Consider the following 17,717-nt stretch of genomic DNA (forward strand, 5'->3'; position numbering starts at 1 on the left):
TGCTAAATTTAGATACCACAGAAGAGAGGATTAGTAGACTGCAAAATAGTTCAGTAAAACAGACTGAGGCATGGAGAAAATAGAAGAAAATACAGGAATGGGGATAAAACACATATTACACACGACGAAAACACCTTACATTTAATTTGAGCTAAAGAGAAAAGGAACGAGAGAATGAGACTCAAATAGTATTTTAAGAGATAACAGCCAAGAATTTCCCAAACTGTATAAAAGATGTCAGTCCACAGATTTGAGAAACTCAAGAAAGCTCAAACAGGATTAATGCACAACAGATCATATGTAGGCATACTCTAGTAAAACTTACAAAAACCAAAGCGAAAACTCTTGACAAGAGATAGGAAAAAAAAAGATTTCTTCAAAGGAACAACAGCTGACTTTTCAAATGAATCTGATGGAAGCCATGATAGAATGATATCTTTTAAAGTACAGAAGGAAGGGGCGCCTGGGTGGCTCAGTCGGTTAAGCGTCCAACTTCAGCTCAGGTCACGATCTCGCGGTTCGTGAGTTCGAGCCCCGCGTCGGGCTCTGGGCTGATGGCTCGGAGCTTGGAGCCTGCTTCCGATTCTGTGTCTCCCTCTCTCTCTGCCCCTCCCCCGTTGATGCTCTGTCTCTCTCTGTCCCAAAAATAAATAAATGTTAAAAAAAAAATTAAAAAAAAAAGATTACAGAAAGAAGATAACTGCCAACCTAGGTATCTGTCTATACCCAGTGAAAGTATTTTTCAAAAGTTAAGGCCAAATTTAGATGTAACAGGCAAATTTCTTGAAATACACAGCAAAATGTTCAGAAGAAGAAATAGGAAATCTGAATAATTTTTTATCTAGTAAAGAAACTGATCTTTAATTTAGGTGTTTTATTTTATTTATTTTTATTTTTATTTTTATTTTTATTTTTATTTTTATTTTTGTTTTTTTTAGCAAGGAAAACTCCAGGGTCAAATGGCTTTACAGGTGAATGCTTTCAGATATTTAAGAAAGTAAAATAACACCAATCTTACAAAACTATTTAGACAATAGAAAACTGTTTTATGAGGACTGCATATCCTAGCTATTAAATCTGACAAAGACAATGTCATATGAGAAAATTACAGGAACATTTCTCTCATGAACAGAGATGCAGTTATTCTAAATAAATGATAGGCAATTGAATCCATAGATATATAGAAACAATAATAATATTAGAGGGACACCTGGTTGGCTCAGTAGGTTAAGCATCCAATTCTTGATTTTGGCTCAGGTCATGATCTCACAGTTTGTAAGATTGAGCCCTGTATCAGGCTGCATGCTGGCAGTTTGGAGCCTGCTTGGGATTCTCTCTCTCTCTCTCTCTCTCTCTCTCTCTCTCTCTCTCCCTCTCTCCCTCTCCTGCTTGCACTCCCTCTCACCCTCAGACTTAAACAAAAAACTGTTAGAACCAAATGGGATTTATCCCAGGAATGCAACATTGACTTACTATTCAAAACTCTGTTAATAGGGAAGGTGATAGTCCAAGGATACAAAATTTCTAGCATGTAAGATAAGTTCTGGAGATTGGCTGTACAGCATAGTACCTGTAGCTAACAGTGCTCTATAGTATACTTTAAATTTGCTAAGAGGATTGATCTTATGTTAAGTGTTCTTACCACACAAATAAAGTAAAATAAAGAAGGTGGGAGAAAACCTGGAGTATGTCTATGACCTTGATGGTAGTGGTCACGGTTTCATGGATATGTACTTATCCCCTAAATCATTGAGTTATATATGTTGAATATGTACAGCTTTTTACATGTTAGTTGTATCTCAGTAAAGTGGTTAAAATGGTTAAAAACTCAATATAATGAACCACATTCACAGAATAAAGGAAAAAATTATATGATCACTTCAGTTTTTGCAGAAAAGTATTTGGTAAAATTCAGTACCCATTTCTGTTAAAAATTCTCAGCAGACTAGTAGGAGAAGAAAGAAACCTCCTTAATCTGATAAAGGCTTTTTACAAAAAAAAAAAAAACCAAAAACAAAAAAACCCCCAAAAAAACCCCTACTAAACATCACAATTAATGTTGAAATGGTGAAAGCTCTTCTTTCTATACTGAGAATAAAACAAAGACTGACTATCACCACTTCTATTCCACATTGTACCAGAGGTCATAGTCAATAATAAAGCATAGAAAAAAGGTGGAAAGATTAGGATAGGGAGACAGTGGGCTTTATTTATGTTCAGATTACTTGACTGGATACATGGAAAATCCCAAGGAAAGAGGTTGCTACATACAAAGTTAACCTCCAAAAATTATTTGAATTCTTAGAATCAGCAACAAACCAATGGTAATTTAAAAATGGTACCCTTCATATTAGCATAGGAAAACAGGTACCTTAGGATAAGGATGGTGGAAGATGTTCAAGAAAGACTACATTAAAGACTACATTGATAGAAACTAAAGATGCCCTAACTAAATGTTCATGACCTGTAAGACTCAGGATGGTGAAAATGTTAAATCTTTAAATTGATCTATAGATTCAACACGGTCCCAGCAAGCATTTTCATATGTGGCAACTGGTTCTTAGTATAGATACTATTAACCAAGGTAATTTTGACGAACAAAGCTGGAGTTCTTATGCTACCCAACTAAATTGCAAAGGACTGACAATGCTGAGAATTGGTGAGGGTGGAGGAAGTGGAACTCTCGTACTCTGCCCGTGGGAATGTCGGTCAGAGTAGCCACTTTAGAGAACTGTGTGGCATCGTCTGCTAAAGCTGCAGATGCCCCATGACCCAGAAGTGCCATTCCTAGGTATATGCTCCACAGAAATGGGTTCATTTGTGCACATGTTCAAGAATCTTTAAAGCAACATAATTTACATAGCCCAAACTTAGAAGCCACCCAAATCTTCATCAGTAGTGACATGGTTGAATCCATTGTGGTATGTGTGTAGTGTAGATTATATAACTGGAAGAATGGATGAGCTACAGTTATGTGCAACCATTTAGTATGAATCCCACAAATTTTGAACCAAAGAAGCTTAACACGAAAGAATTTTTATGGTATTATTCTTATAAACATATACAATTTGTTTTAAAGGTTTTGTTAGGATGTTTGTCTTTGTAGGCAGAATTCTAAGAGGGCTCTCAAGAGCCCTTCTCTGATATACACACCACATATGATCCTCTCTCCTTGGGTATGCATGGGGCCTGTGAATATGACGGGATATCACTCCAATGAGTAAGTTACATTATTTGGCAAAGGTAAAGGGATTTCTGCAGATGTTATTAAAGTCTCTGAACAATTGACTTTGAGTTAACCAAAAGGGAAATTATCCTTATAGGCCTGACCTCGTCAGGTGAGCCATTTAAAAGAAGATCTGGATGTCAGAGATACTCTCCTGCTGGCCTTAAAGAAGCAAGCTGCCATGAGTTCTACAGTTGCAAGTAAATGAATTTTGCCAACAATGAAGGACTCAAGCTTATAAGAGCACTTTGATCCTTAAACCATAGGTTTTGACAGCAGCCCCAGGCAACACCTTGATGGCAGCCTTGTGAGGTCCTTTAGCCCTGGGCCCAGGTAGACCATGCCTCTGGATACCTGACCCCCAGAAACTTGTATCTGGTTTTAGGCTGCTAACTTTGTGGTAAGGTTTCAGGCAGCATACACTAAAACATTATTCGTCTTTGTGCTAGTTACATGGGTGTCTGTGTTTACTGTATAAAATTTTATCATATGTATACATTTATGATTTAGGTACTTTTCTGTATATGTATAAAAATGTGTTCAATAAAAGTGTTCATTTTAAAAGAAAAAAATTTAATAGTTTTCTCTGCATTGTCTTTGGTACACAAATATAATCAAGTAATTATGTTTTAATTGTACTGGTCCAATTGAACACAAGAAAATTTGGTCATGAAATTAACTTAAATATTCCTTTCCGTTAACGAACTCACCTTCTGTCCTTCCTCTCTTTTATTTTATTTTATTTTATTTTATTTTATTTTATTTTATTTTATTTTTTTAAATATATGAAATTTATTGTCAAATTGGTTTCCATACAACACCCAGTGCTCATCCCAAAAGATGCCCTCTTCAATACCCATCACCCACCCTCCCCTCCCTCCCACCCCCCATCAGCCCTCAGTTTGTTCTCATTTTTTAAGAGTCTCTTATGCTTTGGCTCTCTCCCACTCTAACCTCTCTCTCTCTTTTTTTTTTCCTTCCCCTCCTCCATGGGTTCCTGTTAATTTCTCAGGATCCAAATAAGAGTGAAAACATATGGTATCTGTCTTTCTCTGTATGGCTTATTTCACTTAGCATCACACTCTCCAGTTCCGTCCACGTTGCTACAGAGGGCCATATTTCATTCTTTCTCATTCCCACGTAGTACTCCATTGTGTATATAAACCACAATTTCTTTATCCATTCATCAGTTGATGGACATTTAGGCTCTTTCGATAATTTGGCTATTGTTGAGAGTCCTGCTATAAACATTGGGGTACAAGTGCCCCTATACATCAGCACTCCTGTATCCCTTGGGTAAATTCCTAGCAGTGCTACTGCTGGGTCATAGGGTAGGTCTATTTTTAATTTTTTGAGGAACCTCCACACTGTTTTCCAGAGTGGCTGCACCAGTTTGCATTCCCACCAACAGTGGCCTTCCTCTCTTATTGCTGTCACTTATATTTACACTTTTTCCCCAGTCATTTCTGAGTGCCACATGCTTAAAGCTGGAGATGTAATGTTTCTCCAGTCTAATTTCCTATTTTTCCCCCGTGTTTTGAAATTTGAGGTATATGAAATAATGGACATGTAGCATTATATCAGTCTCAGGTGTGCAACATGATTTGCTATTGTATGTATTGTGAAATCATTGTTGCAAAAAATCTAGCTAACATCCATCACCTTACATAGTCACGCACAACATTTTTTTCTTCTAAAGAGGACTTAAAATTTATTTCTAGTAACTTTTGAATATGCAATACAGTATTATTAACTATAGTCACCATGCTGTATGTTATATCCCCATGACTTACTTATTTTATTACTGGAGGTTGGTACATTTGACCCTTCACCCATTTTGCTCACCCCCAACCTTCACCTCTAACAGCCACCAATCTGGTCTCTATGAGCTCAATGTGTGTGTGTGTGTGTGTGTGTGTGTGTGTGTGTGTGTGTTTAAATTCCACATACAGTGGCACCTGGGTGGCCCAGTCGGTTAGGCATCTGACTCTTGATTTCGGTTCGGGTCATGATCTTATGGTTCGTGGGATCAAGCCCGGTGTTGGGCTCTGCACTTACAGTGTGGAGCCTGCTTGGGATTCTTTCTCTGTCTCTCTCTCTCCTTCTGCATCTTCCACTGCTTGCATGCACACTGTCTGTCTCACTGTCTCTCAAAATAAATAAATGTTAAAAAAAAAATAAATTCCACATATAAGTAAGATCATATGGTCTTTGTCTTTTTCTGCCTGACTTTTTTTTACTTAACAATCCTCTTAGGGTCCAACTATGCTGTTGTAAATAGTAAGATTTCCTTCTTTTTTATTTATCTTTTTTAACATTTATTCATTTTTGAGAGATAGAGATAGAGCGTAAGTAGCGGTGGGGCAGAGAGAGAGGGAGACACAGAATCCAAAGCAGGCTCCAGGCTCTGAGCTGTCAGCATAGAGCCCCATGTGGGGCTCAAAGTCACAAACTGTGAGATCATGACCTGAGGCAAAGTTGGATCCTTAACAGCCTGAGCCACCCAGGTACTCCTTCTTTTTTATGGTTGGCTAGTATTCCATTGTATGTGTCTGATCTTTATTCATTCATTCACCCATGTTCACTTAGGTTGTTCTGATGGCCTTGGCTGTTATAAATAATGCTGCAGTGAACATGGGAGTGCATATGTCTTATCAAATTTATGCTTTTGTCTTTGGATAAATACCAAGAAGTGGAATTGTGGGATCATATGGTAGTTCTATTTTTAATTTCCACAGTGGCTGCACCAGTTTGTATTCCTAATAACAGTGCACAAAGGTTCCCTTTTCTCCACATCCTCACCAACACTTATTATTTCTTGTCTTTTTTATAATAACTATTCTAACAGGTTTCAGGTAATTATCTCATTATGGGTTTGATTTACATTTCCCTGATGATTAATGATGTTGCGTATCTTTTGTTATGTGCCAGTTGGCCATCTGTATGTCTTCCTTGAAAAAATGTCTATTTAGATCCTCTGCCTGTTTTTTAATTGGATTGTTTGGTGTTTTTTTGTTGTTGTTATTGCTATTGAGTTATATGAATTATTCATATATTTTGAATATTAATCCCTTCTCAGGTGTATGATTTGCATATATTTTCTCCCATTCAGTAGGTTGCCTTTTCATTTTGTTGGCAATCTCCTTTCCCATGCAGAAGCTTTTTTAGTTTGGTGTAGTCCCACTTTATTTTTGCTTTTGTTGTTTTAGGTTTTGGAGTCATATCCAAAAAATCATCGCAATGACTTTATGCCAAGGAGCTTACCACCTATGTTTTCTTCTAGGAGTTTTATGGTTTGAGGCCTTATATTCAAGTCTTTAATCCATTTTGAGTTAATTTTTGTGTATGGTGTAAGAGAGTAGTCTAGTTTCATTCTTTTGCATGTGGCTGTTCAGTTTTCCCAGCATCATTAATTGAAGAAACCGTCCTTTTCCCCGGGTATATTCTTGGCTTCTTTGTCATAAATTAATTGACTGCATATATGTGAGTTTATTTCCAGGCTGTATGATCTGTTCCATTGATCTGTGTGTCTGTTGTTTTTTTTTAATTGATGTACAGTTGATATATTATTTTCAGATGGACAACATAGTGATTTGACAATTATATACAGTATGAAAAGGTCACCATAATAAGTGTAGTTACCATCTGTCACCACTCAGTTATTACAATATTTTTGACTGTACATCCCAGTCTGTACTTGTTATCTGTGTGACTTATTTTATAACTGGAAGTTTGTACCTCTAAATCCCCTTCACCTGTTTCACCTATAGATGCCCCTGCCCACCTCCCTTCTGGCAACCACTAGTTTGTTCTCTGTATTTATGAATCTGTTTCTCTTTTTGCTGTTTGTTTGTTCATTTCTTTTGTTTTTTGGATTCCACATATAAGTGAAGTCGTATGGTATTTGTCTTTCTCTGACTTATTTCACTTGGCATAATAGACTTTAGGTCTATCCGTGTTGTTGCGAGTGGCAAGACTCCATTTATGTGTCTGTTTTTATGTCAATACCGTACTGCTTTGATGACTGTTGTTTCAAAATCAGGGAGCATGATGCCTCCAGCTTTGTTCTTTCTCAAGATTGCTTTGGCTGTGTAGGGTTTTTCTAGTTCCATTCACATTTTAGGATTGGTAGTTCTATTTCTGTGAAAATAGACCTTTTGGAATCCAGAGGGTATAAGTGCATGTTGTTGAGTTGTTACGTTGTGGATGAAGTTTGGGTTGGGATGAAGGGTATTGAGAGTGGGTGACTTTCTCTGGCTCTGATTAGAGTTACAGGATGATATTGAGGTAATAGGAGGTGCAGGGGAGAAATTAATTTAATTACAAATGTCTACTGCACCTGTCTTTATGCTGTGCCCTGGGATGTCCTTGTCACACATCTTCTTTGATTTGAGTATCTATTTCCCAGAAAAGGCTTCCTCCTGTTTCAGATTTTCTAAGGCTTACTGTGTACAGCCTTCCTCTTCCCTGAGTTGATATGAAGTTAGATAATGTTCTTACTTTTCCTGCGTGTGGAAACAGGACCTGGACTCCATCTGTGTATTATGGGTGAATGGATGTAAAGCCAGTTGGAAATCAATCACCGATCACAAATCTCCTTTGGGGTAAAGTATCCCCAAATTGAAATACTGACTAAATGGTTCAGGAAAGCATTTGCAAAATTAAATGTAATAGTTACGGCAGGTAAATGTGTGTAAGTGTGTTTGATCCATAAAACATTTTCATTCGTGCCTGTTTTTTGAAATAGCTTTATAGCTTAAGACTTTTTCTGTTTTACTTCTGTGATCCTGAGTTCATAGTATTGTATTTTGGAAAAGTTAGAAATATTAAATAGTGCTTCTAGGGTAAAGCATCTGTCAGTATTTCCATTATAAAATACAATTTTAAAGGGTTTAGAAGTCAGCTGTAAAAATTTCTTCTTGGCTGATACTTTGTATACAAAAATTTCTGCCCAGGATCATTTTCAGAAGAATTTTTTAGTGGCATAAACTGTGAGGTTATATGGCTGAACTAGCTTACACTGAACTCATTTTTTATGCTTCTATCAGGGTAGGGGAAAGATGACAGCTTTTAAAATGATTCAAATAAAACAATATGAAAATTGTATTTCTCCAGCCTTGTGCTCCTAGAAAATTATTGGTTAAAAAAAAATGGTACTCTACCATCAGAAGACTCACCACTGGCTTAAGTATCAAAAATAATACCACCAAACCCAGCATAAGCCTGAAATTTAAATGACTTCAGAATAACTGTGTGTGTGTGTGTGTGGGGGGGGGGTTCAAGTCTTCTTTTAAATTCTAGTTAGTTAATATATAGTGTAATATTGGTTTCAGGAGTAGAATTTAGTGATTCATCACTTGCATATACCACACCCAGTGCACATCACAACATGTGCCTTCCTTAATACCCATCCCCCATTTAGCCCATCTCCCTGCCCCCCTCCCTCCATCGACTCTCAGTTTGTTCTCTATAGCGAAGAGTCTCTTATGGTTTGCCTCCTTCTCTTTTCTCTCCCTCCCACCCCGCCCTTCTCCTATGTTCATCTGTTTTGTTTCTTTAGAATAACCCTTTTAAGACCAGATTTTAGCATCTGATTGTGAAAGCAGTATCTGGGGCTGCTCATTCTGTAACCCCAAAGAAATTCTTTTGGGCCCCTCTTGTTGAAATACAGCTGTTCGTTACCTGGGCTTAGCTGTCTGTAAAGCAAGGAAGGAAGTGCTAACGGGAAAGCAAAGACATGTTTCTTGCATGACTGGAGACCTGCCCAGTGAAGCTGGAGAGCTTCTTGTTAAGGTAACTTTGTTCCTAAAGCTCTGGGCAGGTCTTCGCTTGAAAAGAAGATCTACCACAATGTAGATTAGTGCCTTGCTCTTTTATGTTATTGTGAACACACATGTACACACAGTTCTGTACTTTACAGCTTGTGGCCAGGGTTCTTTTATATTCTTCTCTACTTCTTCAAAGTTAAATTTCATACACAGATTACCTCCAGGGATAATTTTATATGCGGCAACCAGACGGGTCTCAGAGTTCACAACAGCTTCCTGTGTTGTGTCAGCTTCTGAACCATAGAAGGGTAGTTCATGTGCACAGAGCCCACAGGGGATATTTGAGGTCTTGTCGGTTTGAAATGAAACAAGACTTTATGTGAAATATAAATTGGAAATTACATTGGGTTATGTACTGTTGTTCAGGAATATAGTTTCCATGGTAGGGAAGGAACTACTTCGTTAGTGAAAGATCCCCCCACTCCCCATTGTAAAGTAATGCTGATGCTGTAGACCATACTTAGGGCCAACCAAAGTAAACAACACCAAGAGCAACCTTTTAGTTTTTGCTCTTAAAGAAAACAACTTCCTTAGACAAGTCTGTTTTTAAAGTCATGTCAGCGTCCATTCAAAGATCTTAGGGAAATTTTCTTTAGATTCTCAGAGTCTTCTCGTCCACCTTCTGGGCACTCTTGCTCTGGTTGTGCAGAGATAGAAGAACGCCCGCCTTGGTTTCAGGAATTGAGACATGTTGCTTCCTCTGGAGTCATCTTTGCTGAGAAGCCACTTCTGTGTCCTTGGCTGGTCCAGTTTTATTATAGGGCGAGACAGGCGCTCATGCTGTCATGACCCGCTGGTGTGGAAGGGACACTGGATGTCTTAGATGAACAGAAGGGCACTACCATACTATCGAGCAAGTGTTTGAATTCACAATTCCTGAAAAGTGTGGCTATGGAGATGCTCTTTGGGAAAGAGCGGATTATGTAATTTCCCAGAGGAATAATCTGTCATTATCACTATTTTCTTCCAGTTGCTCCAGATTTGGCCAGCAGAAACCCCCCAAGTTGGCTCCTGTGTCATGTTGACATGTTCTCATTCCTTCTTTGAACACTTCTTTGTTTTCTGGAGATGTTCCAGCCTCATCTTTCCCTGCTTGTTGTTTTCTAAGAAGCCCTCATTCCTTGTAGTAGAGAAATCCAGATGCTCCCAACCTCTCTCAGTGAACAGAACTAGGAAATATACGTATGTGTATATACTCCTTCCTTCCAGTCTGTCTGTCTGTCTGCCTACCTGCCTACCCACCTATCTTGAAAACTGAGTTCGCACTGATAGCTCCAACACCACAGGGTTCATTATAGTTTCCTCCTTTCTGTAGTTGTGACTCCTTCTCACAGGGAGAAACATGCTTCTTGTCCACGTTGTATTTACTTTGTCACCCCTCCTGTTTGTAACCAGTACGCTGATATTACTGGCCTGCTATTCCATTAGGTCATCCTTCTTGCTTAGGCTTCAATTCCTCTTGAGCTCCTGCCTCCTCCTCACTCAGGCCCTGATTCTCCACTGTTTTACCGCATTATTTCTGAGCGTGAGTCCTTAGAAAGTTGGGAGTTCTCGCTTTTCTCCATGGAGTCCCATAGCCAGTCGATCAGTGGCAGCTCCACTTGTGTTCAGCGTGTTACGTCATTTTATATTGCTATCTGTCTTGATGACTGTGTTTCTTTTTCTAAAGCGTCACGTAGAGAAAAAAGAAAGTCTGCATTTGTTCTTATCCTCAAGTGCATTCCAGGGGACATCTGGATGACAGTCATGCCTCTCTCTGGCAAGAAAGCTTAGTCTTCCTTGTGGATTTTGTGTAGAGGTGAAAGAGGTGGGGGGCTCTTCAGAAGCTTCCAGCCCCAGTCACACTTGTCTGCTTGTTGTCCCGGGACTTTTTCCATGCCATCTTTTCATCAGTGTCATCCTTTTGACCACTATCTTCCATATGCCCTTCGTTGGTCATCTCAGCAGGAAGCCGTCATTCCTTTCATTGCCCAGAGCTTATGCCCTTTGAATGATGTTTGCTTTTGGTTAAAGATATTTGGGGATGTGCCTTGTGGGTCCTACTTATTTCTGGGTATCAGTAGCCTGGTACTAGTGATGATATTTTTGAGTGTTTTATGAAACTATTAAGTGTCACCTCATTGTAAGGAGGGGTTATTTAATGCCTAACAGATGCCTTTCAACATTATAAGATTTTGATAAATGTTTATTGGATTTCAAATTTTGGCAGAATGAAAAATATTTGGTATCATCATTTGATAATCTTGGCCCATACTTTCCATGTTTTAGTTGGATTTTTGCTCCCCTGTGTGTATAGATGCTGAACTTATTTGGATTGGGTACAAAAGAGATTTATTTGATTCACATATTTACATACAGTAAAAATCTCTCATTTTAGCATTTGGTCCTATGAATTTTAAAAGCTCTATAGATTTGTGTAACCTCTACCACAGTCAGGACAGAAAACAGTCCCATCATACCCCAGGTTCCCTTGCCTCCCTTTTTAGTCTGCACTTCCTTTCACCCCTCAGCCCTTGCCAATCACTAATGTGTCTTATGTCCCTATGGGTTTGCCTTTTGTAGAATGTTATATAAATGGAATTATTTTGAGTCTGGCCTTTTTCTGTTAGCGTCCTGCATGTGAGATCCATCCATGTTGTTTATGTTGTGGACTAGGGCTCCACCAAATAGATGTTCCAGAGTTTGTTTATCCTTCCACCAGTTGAAGAACATTTGGGTTGTTTTCATTTTTTTTGACCTTTAATAATACAACTTCTATGACCACTGCTGTACCTGTCTTCGTGTGGACATATGTTTTTATTCCTCTTGGTTAAATAGCCATAAGTGGAATTGCTGGGTCATATGGTAGGCATGTGTTTATAAGAACCCATGAAGCTATTTTCCGGGGTAGTTGTGCCATATTTTACTTCCATTAAAAATGTACGAGAGAGTCAGTTTCTCCATATCCTTACCAGGACATGGTAGTATAATTTTAAACCATTACAGTAGTTGTATAGGAATATTCACTTTTGGTTGTGGTGGTGGTTTGCTCTTTTTTTTTTTAAGTTTATTTATTTTGAGAGATAGAAAACGAGTGTGAGGAGGGGAGGGGCAGAGTCGGGTGGCAGAGGGTGGGGGGAGAGAATCCCAACCAAGTTCCGCTCCACCAGCACAGAGCCCTACGTGGGGCTCAGACCCCTGAACCATGAGATCATGACCTTAACTGACTGAACCACCCAGGTGCCCCTGTTTGCTGTCTTTTGTTTTGCATTTCCCTGATGACAAAATGATGCTGAACATTTTTTTGGTGTGTGCTCACTAGCCATTCATATATATATATGTGTGTGTATATATATATATATATATATATATATATATATAATCTTTTACATATATATATAATCTTTTATATATATATATATATATATATATATATATAATCTTTTCTGAAGTGTCTCTGCAAGTCTTTTACCCATTTTTTGTATTGGCTTGTTTTTGTATTAATGAATTATAAGACTTATTTATGTAATGTGGATGAAAGTTCTTTGATATACATTTCATATGTATGTGTTGTTTATACATACAACTACATATATATATTTTTCTAGTTGTTTTACACTTATTTGTTAAAATATCTATAATTGAGGATTTGTTTATTTCTCCTTTACTTTTGTCAGTTTTTGCTTCATCAGGCTTGAGATATTTTTATTAGGTGCATATATATTATATATTACATCTTACTAATGCATTGACTCTTTTTTTAACTTATTTTTTAATGTTTTATTTACTTTTGAGAGAGCATAAGCAGTGGAGGGACAGAGAGAGAGAGGGGAACAGAGGATCTGAAGCGGGCTGTGCGCTGACAGCAGTGAGTTCAGTGTGGGGCTTGAACTCACAAACTGCGATATCACGACCTGAGCCAAAATTGGACACTCAATCAACTGAGCCACTCAGGTGGCTCTTTCACTCTTTTATTAACACAAAATATTCCTCTTTGACCTCTGTAATACTTAAAAAAAAATTGAATCTGATGTTAATATAACTATTCCAGATTTATGAGAATGTTTTCAAAGATTGAAAATGATGGAGAATATTGAATGCTAATATTAGAAAGATTTATCATAGAGAGGGAGTGAGGAATGAAATGGAGGTGGGTATTACCAAGTAAGCAAAGCCCTCAAGGCAAGAAATAGTATCCAGAGCTAGATCACTCTATCTGTGGCTTCAGGTGTAAAGAAGGAAGGAGAATTGCAGATACAAGTAGAGTTTTAGAGTTGGCCATAACTTAAATTTATTTTAAAAGTCTAGTAATAGGTAGAGAGTTTATAGTGTGCCCGCAGCCACTAATCAAAGAAATGTGGTTTCAGTTTTCATTATCAATATATGAAGGTGGTTGTTCAGATGTTCGTTGGTTGACTTTTCAGATGATTGTGGTTCATCTAATAGTAAATTGTCTGTAGGAACATCATTAGGCTCTTGGATTGTACCCCTTACGTTACTGTTCTGAATCTTCCTTGTCTTGCTGAAAAACTTTCATCATATACTGTGTGGTTTTCTGAAATGGCCTGCGAATTGAGCTTATTTTTCAGCAAGGGCCAGGATATTAAAGTATGTCAAAGATGTGAAATCCACTTGGCTGGAGATTGGTGTGATATGAAGGAATCTGAGGTCAGATACTGCAGCTGTCTCTATACATGTAAAAACTTTAAATACAAATAATCTTTATTTGACATGTGCTCTACATTCTTGACCATGTTGTTTAAACTTTTTAGGGTATTTTCTTTCCTGAGTTATGTTACATCCCTACTTTGATTTCACATCAAAAATGGTTATGATTCTAAAAGAGGAATGATCTTTGATTCAGGGAAACAGTTGGAAATTATATCAGTAGGCTTCTGTGAATAAATACAGATAATTGTCTTTAAAAAGAGCCGTACTTTGAGCATTTCTAAGGATACTGTGGGTTTGTTTTTTCTAAGGATTGAAAAATTGGTCACATTCCTCAGATACAGGGATGTATCAGTCTAGCTCACCTCCTTGCCCTAGTGATTGACTCACGAATGGACATGCGACCCAAATCAACCCCAGCAGAGTAATCCTGGGACTTTTTTTGCAGAGCACCTGCATAAGGATTTCTCCCTTCCTCCCCGCCCCCCCCCCCCCCCCCCGGGGTCTCTAAGAGGATAGGATATAATTGTGAAGCTATTGGAATCCTTACACTGTGAGAAGGAGGCTGCCCTGGTAATAGAGCTAATATTGACAGAGTCTGAGCTGAGACACATATACCCATTCTCTCTCTGTCTCTCTCTCTCCCTCTCTCTCGCTCTGTCACAAATACCAGATGAGCCTTTCAATCTGATCAGGTAGACTCGATAACTTAAAAGAGCCAATTTAAAATTGTTTTTTCTTTTTTTTTTTTAATATTTATTTATTTTTGAGACAGAGACAGAGCATGAACAGGGTGGGGCAGAGAGAGAGGGAGACACAGAATCCAAAACAGGCTCCAGGGTCCGAGCTGTCAGCACAGAGCCCGATACGGGGCTCAAACCCACGAACTGTGAGATCATGACCTGAGCCGAAGTCGGATGCTCAACCGACTGAGCCACCCAGGTGCCCCTCAAATTGTTTTTTCTGTCTCTTGCAGCTAATCTAGTCATTATTAATGCATTGAATATGTTTTTGACACTTAAAAATACAGTGAAGATTAAGATTCAAAAGAAAGCAACCACTATGTACAGAGTTACTTGTACATGTGTACTTTCGTTTACTAAATCTCTGTGATGATCTCTTCCTTCCATGGACTCTGTTGTTGGAAAGTCTTTCATCCAGTTCTTCTGTCTCTCTCAAGAACTCTTCCCTGGGGTCCGTTTCCCAGATTTGCTTCTATCCAGCTTCTTGCCTGGCTTTTCTTTATTTGTTCCTGAGCTTCAGAACTTGATGTGATTTTCTGCCAAAATCTATTGCCTACCTCTTTGCTCGTTTCTGGCATCAAAACATTTAATGCCTTGCTTATTGAGATTACCCCAGTTGGATTCTGCTGTGTTTTATGACCTATGTCTCCTTTAAGGCGAAGCATAATTGTTTCTTCCTCTCCTGGGTGACTAGGTGCAGAGGCTTGGTTATACCAGAGTTAGGCAGTGGTTGGTTAGTTGCTTGTGGTGGCCATGCAGAAGAGGAGAGAGGGTACATGTTACAGGACACCCATAGTTCTGTTTCAAGTCCCATGATCTTTTAGGAGCAGTGTCCAAAGACTCTAACCCCTGACTTGTTAGACCTTTGCACCCTTCCTTTCCTGCGGTCCAAGCCTGGTCTGCACAGCCTGATCTGTTCCTTGCCAGATCCAGTTCATTTCTGCAAGAGCGCCTTTTGCTTCTTTACTTAAAATATTTCGAACAAAATTGAATCATTTTTAAAGGGAGTTATATAGTTTTCCTTACTGCAGTCACAGATAAATAAAAAGAGGGAGACAGATCCTACTGTTCTAAGTTGCTTGAAATCTGTTTTTGAGTTGGTGTGATCTAAGCCAGGAAAGAGTTTGCAGTGGCCTGTGAACGGTATATAATGGAAGGAATTGGCAGGTAAGATTAAAATGGTCAAATGCTCCTGGGTGGCTCAGTTGGTTGAGCGTCTGACTCTTGATTTTGGCTTAGGTCATGACCTCATGGTTCATGGGATCAGCCCCGTGTCAGGCTGTGCTCTGTCAGGGCTGATGGCATGGAACCTGCTTGGGATTCTTTCTCATCCCCCCCTCCCTTCGTCCCTCCCCCACTCACACGTGCACGTATATTCTCTCAGTGGAGGGGTGCCTGGGTGGCTCAGTTGGTTAAGTGTCCAACTTCGGTTCAGGTCATGATCTCGTGGTTCTTGAGTTCGAGCCCTGCGTCGGGCTCTGTGCTGACAGCTCGGAGCCTGGAGCCTGCTTCGGATTCTGTGTCTTCCCCTCTCTGCCCCTTGCCCACTCAAACTCTTTCTTTCTCTCTCTCTCTCTCTCAAAAGTAAATGAACATTAAAAAAAAAAAAAAAAAAAAAAGGTCAGTGGACCTTCAAAAGGTCTTTGCATGATAAGCCCCAAAACAGAGAATTAGTTTCTCTAGGGAAGAGAAATTTGTGGGAAATTTTTGAGCAATAAGGTAATTTACTCAATTTTTAAAAAATTTTGGAAATCTGTAGGCTGAGACGTGAGCATACCAGGGAATTTGTGGAGTTGTAAGAGCACTTTTAAAAAGACAAGGGAAGGATTGGGTTCAGCAGTTAGGAAGAGTCAAGTGTAGTTGTGAGGTTTTGAGGTTGCAAGGCCTGAAAGAAAGTGGTAATGGTGTTGGAAAGAAGAACAGGAAAAGGGAATGCTTTGAGGGGAATGATGAGAGTGGTTTTTGATGTTTTGAGTGTAAGGTAATAGTGGCACATTAAGATGGGGATCGTGTTGGAGGATTAGTTACCATATTAAGTGCTGGGAATATAACAGTGAGCAAACAGACAATGTCCTTGCCTTTGGGGAGCTTGTGTTTTACTGGGAAAGACATAATAATGTGAATAAAACACTACGTGTAGCATGCTCAATAGTGGTAAGTGCTAAAGGGGAAAATAAATAAGAGAGATACATGTTTTGGGGATGGGGTTGAGATTTTAAATAGGGCAACCAAAGAAGGCCTCGTCAAGAAGGTGACTTTAAGAAAGAGTGGAAGGAAGTGAGGGAGCTGTCTTGGGGACCAGCAAATATGTGCCTAACGTGTTCAAGGAATAGCAAAGAGCTGAGGCAGAGAATAGTTGGAGATGAGGTCAGAGGGATCATGGGGTAGAGGTGTGGGTCAGGGAGGGCCTGTGTTTCAGTCAGTATTGGAGTTTTAGCTCTGATGGAGGTGGAAAGCCTTGGAGGATTTGGAGCAGAGAATTTGACATGATATGACTTACATTTCATAGACTCACTCTGCTGTGTTGGGAACAGACTGGAAGGGTGTGAGCATAGAAACAGGGAGACCCCTTACGAGGCTGTTGTCTATATTCAGGTGAGAGATGATGGAGCCTAAACTTGGGTGGTGGCCGTGGTGGCCACAAAGATAGAATTGATAGGGTGAGCTAACAGATGTGATGGTGGTGGTGGTCGTGGTGGTGTGTGTGTGTGAGGTGGGGGGAGGGAGAGAGGGAGAGAGGGCAGGGAGGAAGGGAAGGAAGGAGGGATTGATTGATAACGGTAACAGGATTTTTTGCCCGAGTAACCAGTAGAATGGAAATAGTTTGTTCTGTTCCTGTTAACTAAATAAAAAGGTACTTTTGGATGAACCACCTTAGGCAAACAAAGTTCCCAGTAACACCTATGCCTTTAAGAATGTTTGTAATAGGTCTCTAAAATGATATGTCTCTGGTCATATTTTATAACGAAAGAAGCTTATTGGCAAGCCTTGTCAAGAACTCCCTGTGGAAATATCAATTGCTTTTCTTGGCTCCAAGGTATTTCCTGAACAGTGTATTATACTGTGTCCCAAGTGTGCCATTAAGGGATTTGAAAGTTTGCTAAAACATGTGTGGCAAGTGAGTGCTGTCACTTAAGCCCAGCCAGAGGAGCCAAAAAATGAAAAGCAGCTCGTAGGTGGACTTTGTGACATGCGTTAGCTCTGAATCGGAGGCTCAGGTAGGAGGATAGGCAGGGCGTTACGCCCCATCCCGCGCACAAAGCCTTTCAGCTG

The 17,717-nt window shown here is 39.3% G+C and overlaps 1 protein-coding gene across 5 annotated transcripts in view; it reads left to right on the forward strand.

Moving 5' to 3' along the window:
• Positions 1-17,717, forward strand: part of DIS3L2 (DIS3 like 3'-5' exoribonuclease 2) — a 350,877-nt gene that overhangs the window by 95,324 nt on the left and 237,836 nt on the right. The window lies entirely within an intron of this gene.

The sequence above is a fragment of the Lynx canadensis genome, chromosome C1 (assembly GCF_007474595.2).
Source record: "Lynx canadensis isolate LIC74 chromosome C1, mLynCan4.pri.v2, whole genome shotgun sequence".
NCBI classification, from domain to species: domain Eukaryota; kingdom Metazoa; phylum Chordata; class Mammalia; order Carnivora; family Felidae; genus Lynx; species Lynx canadensis.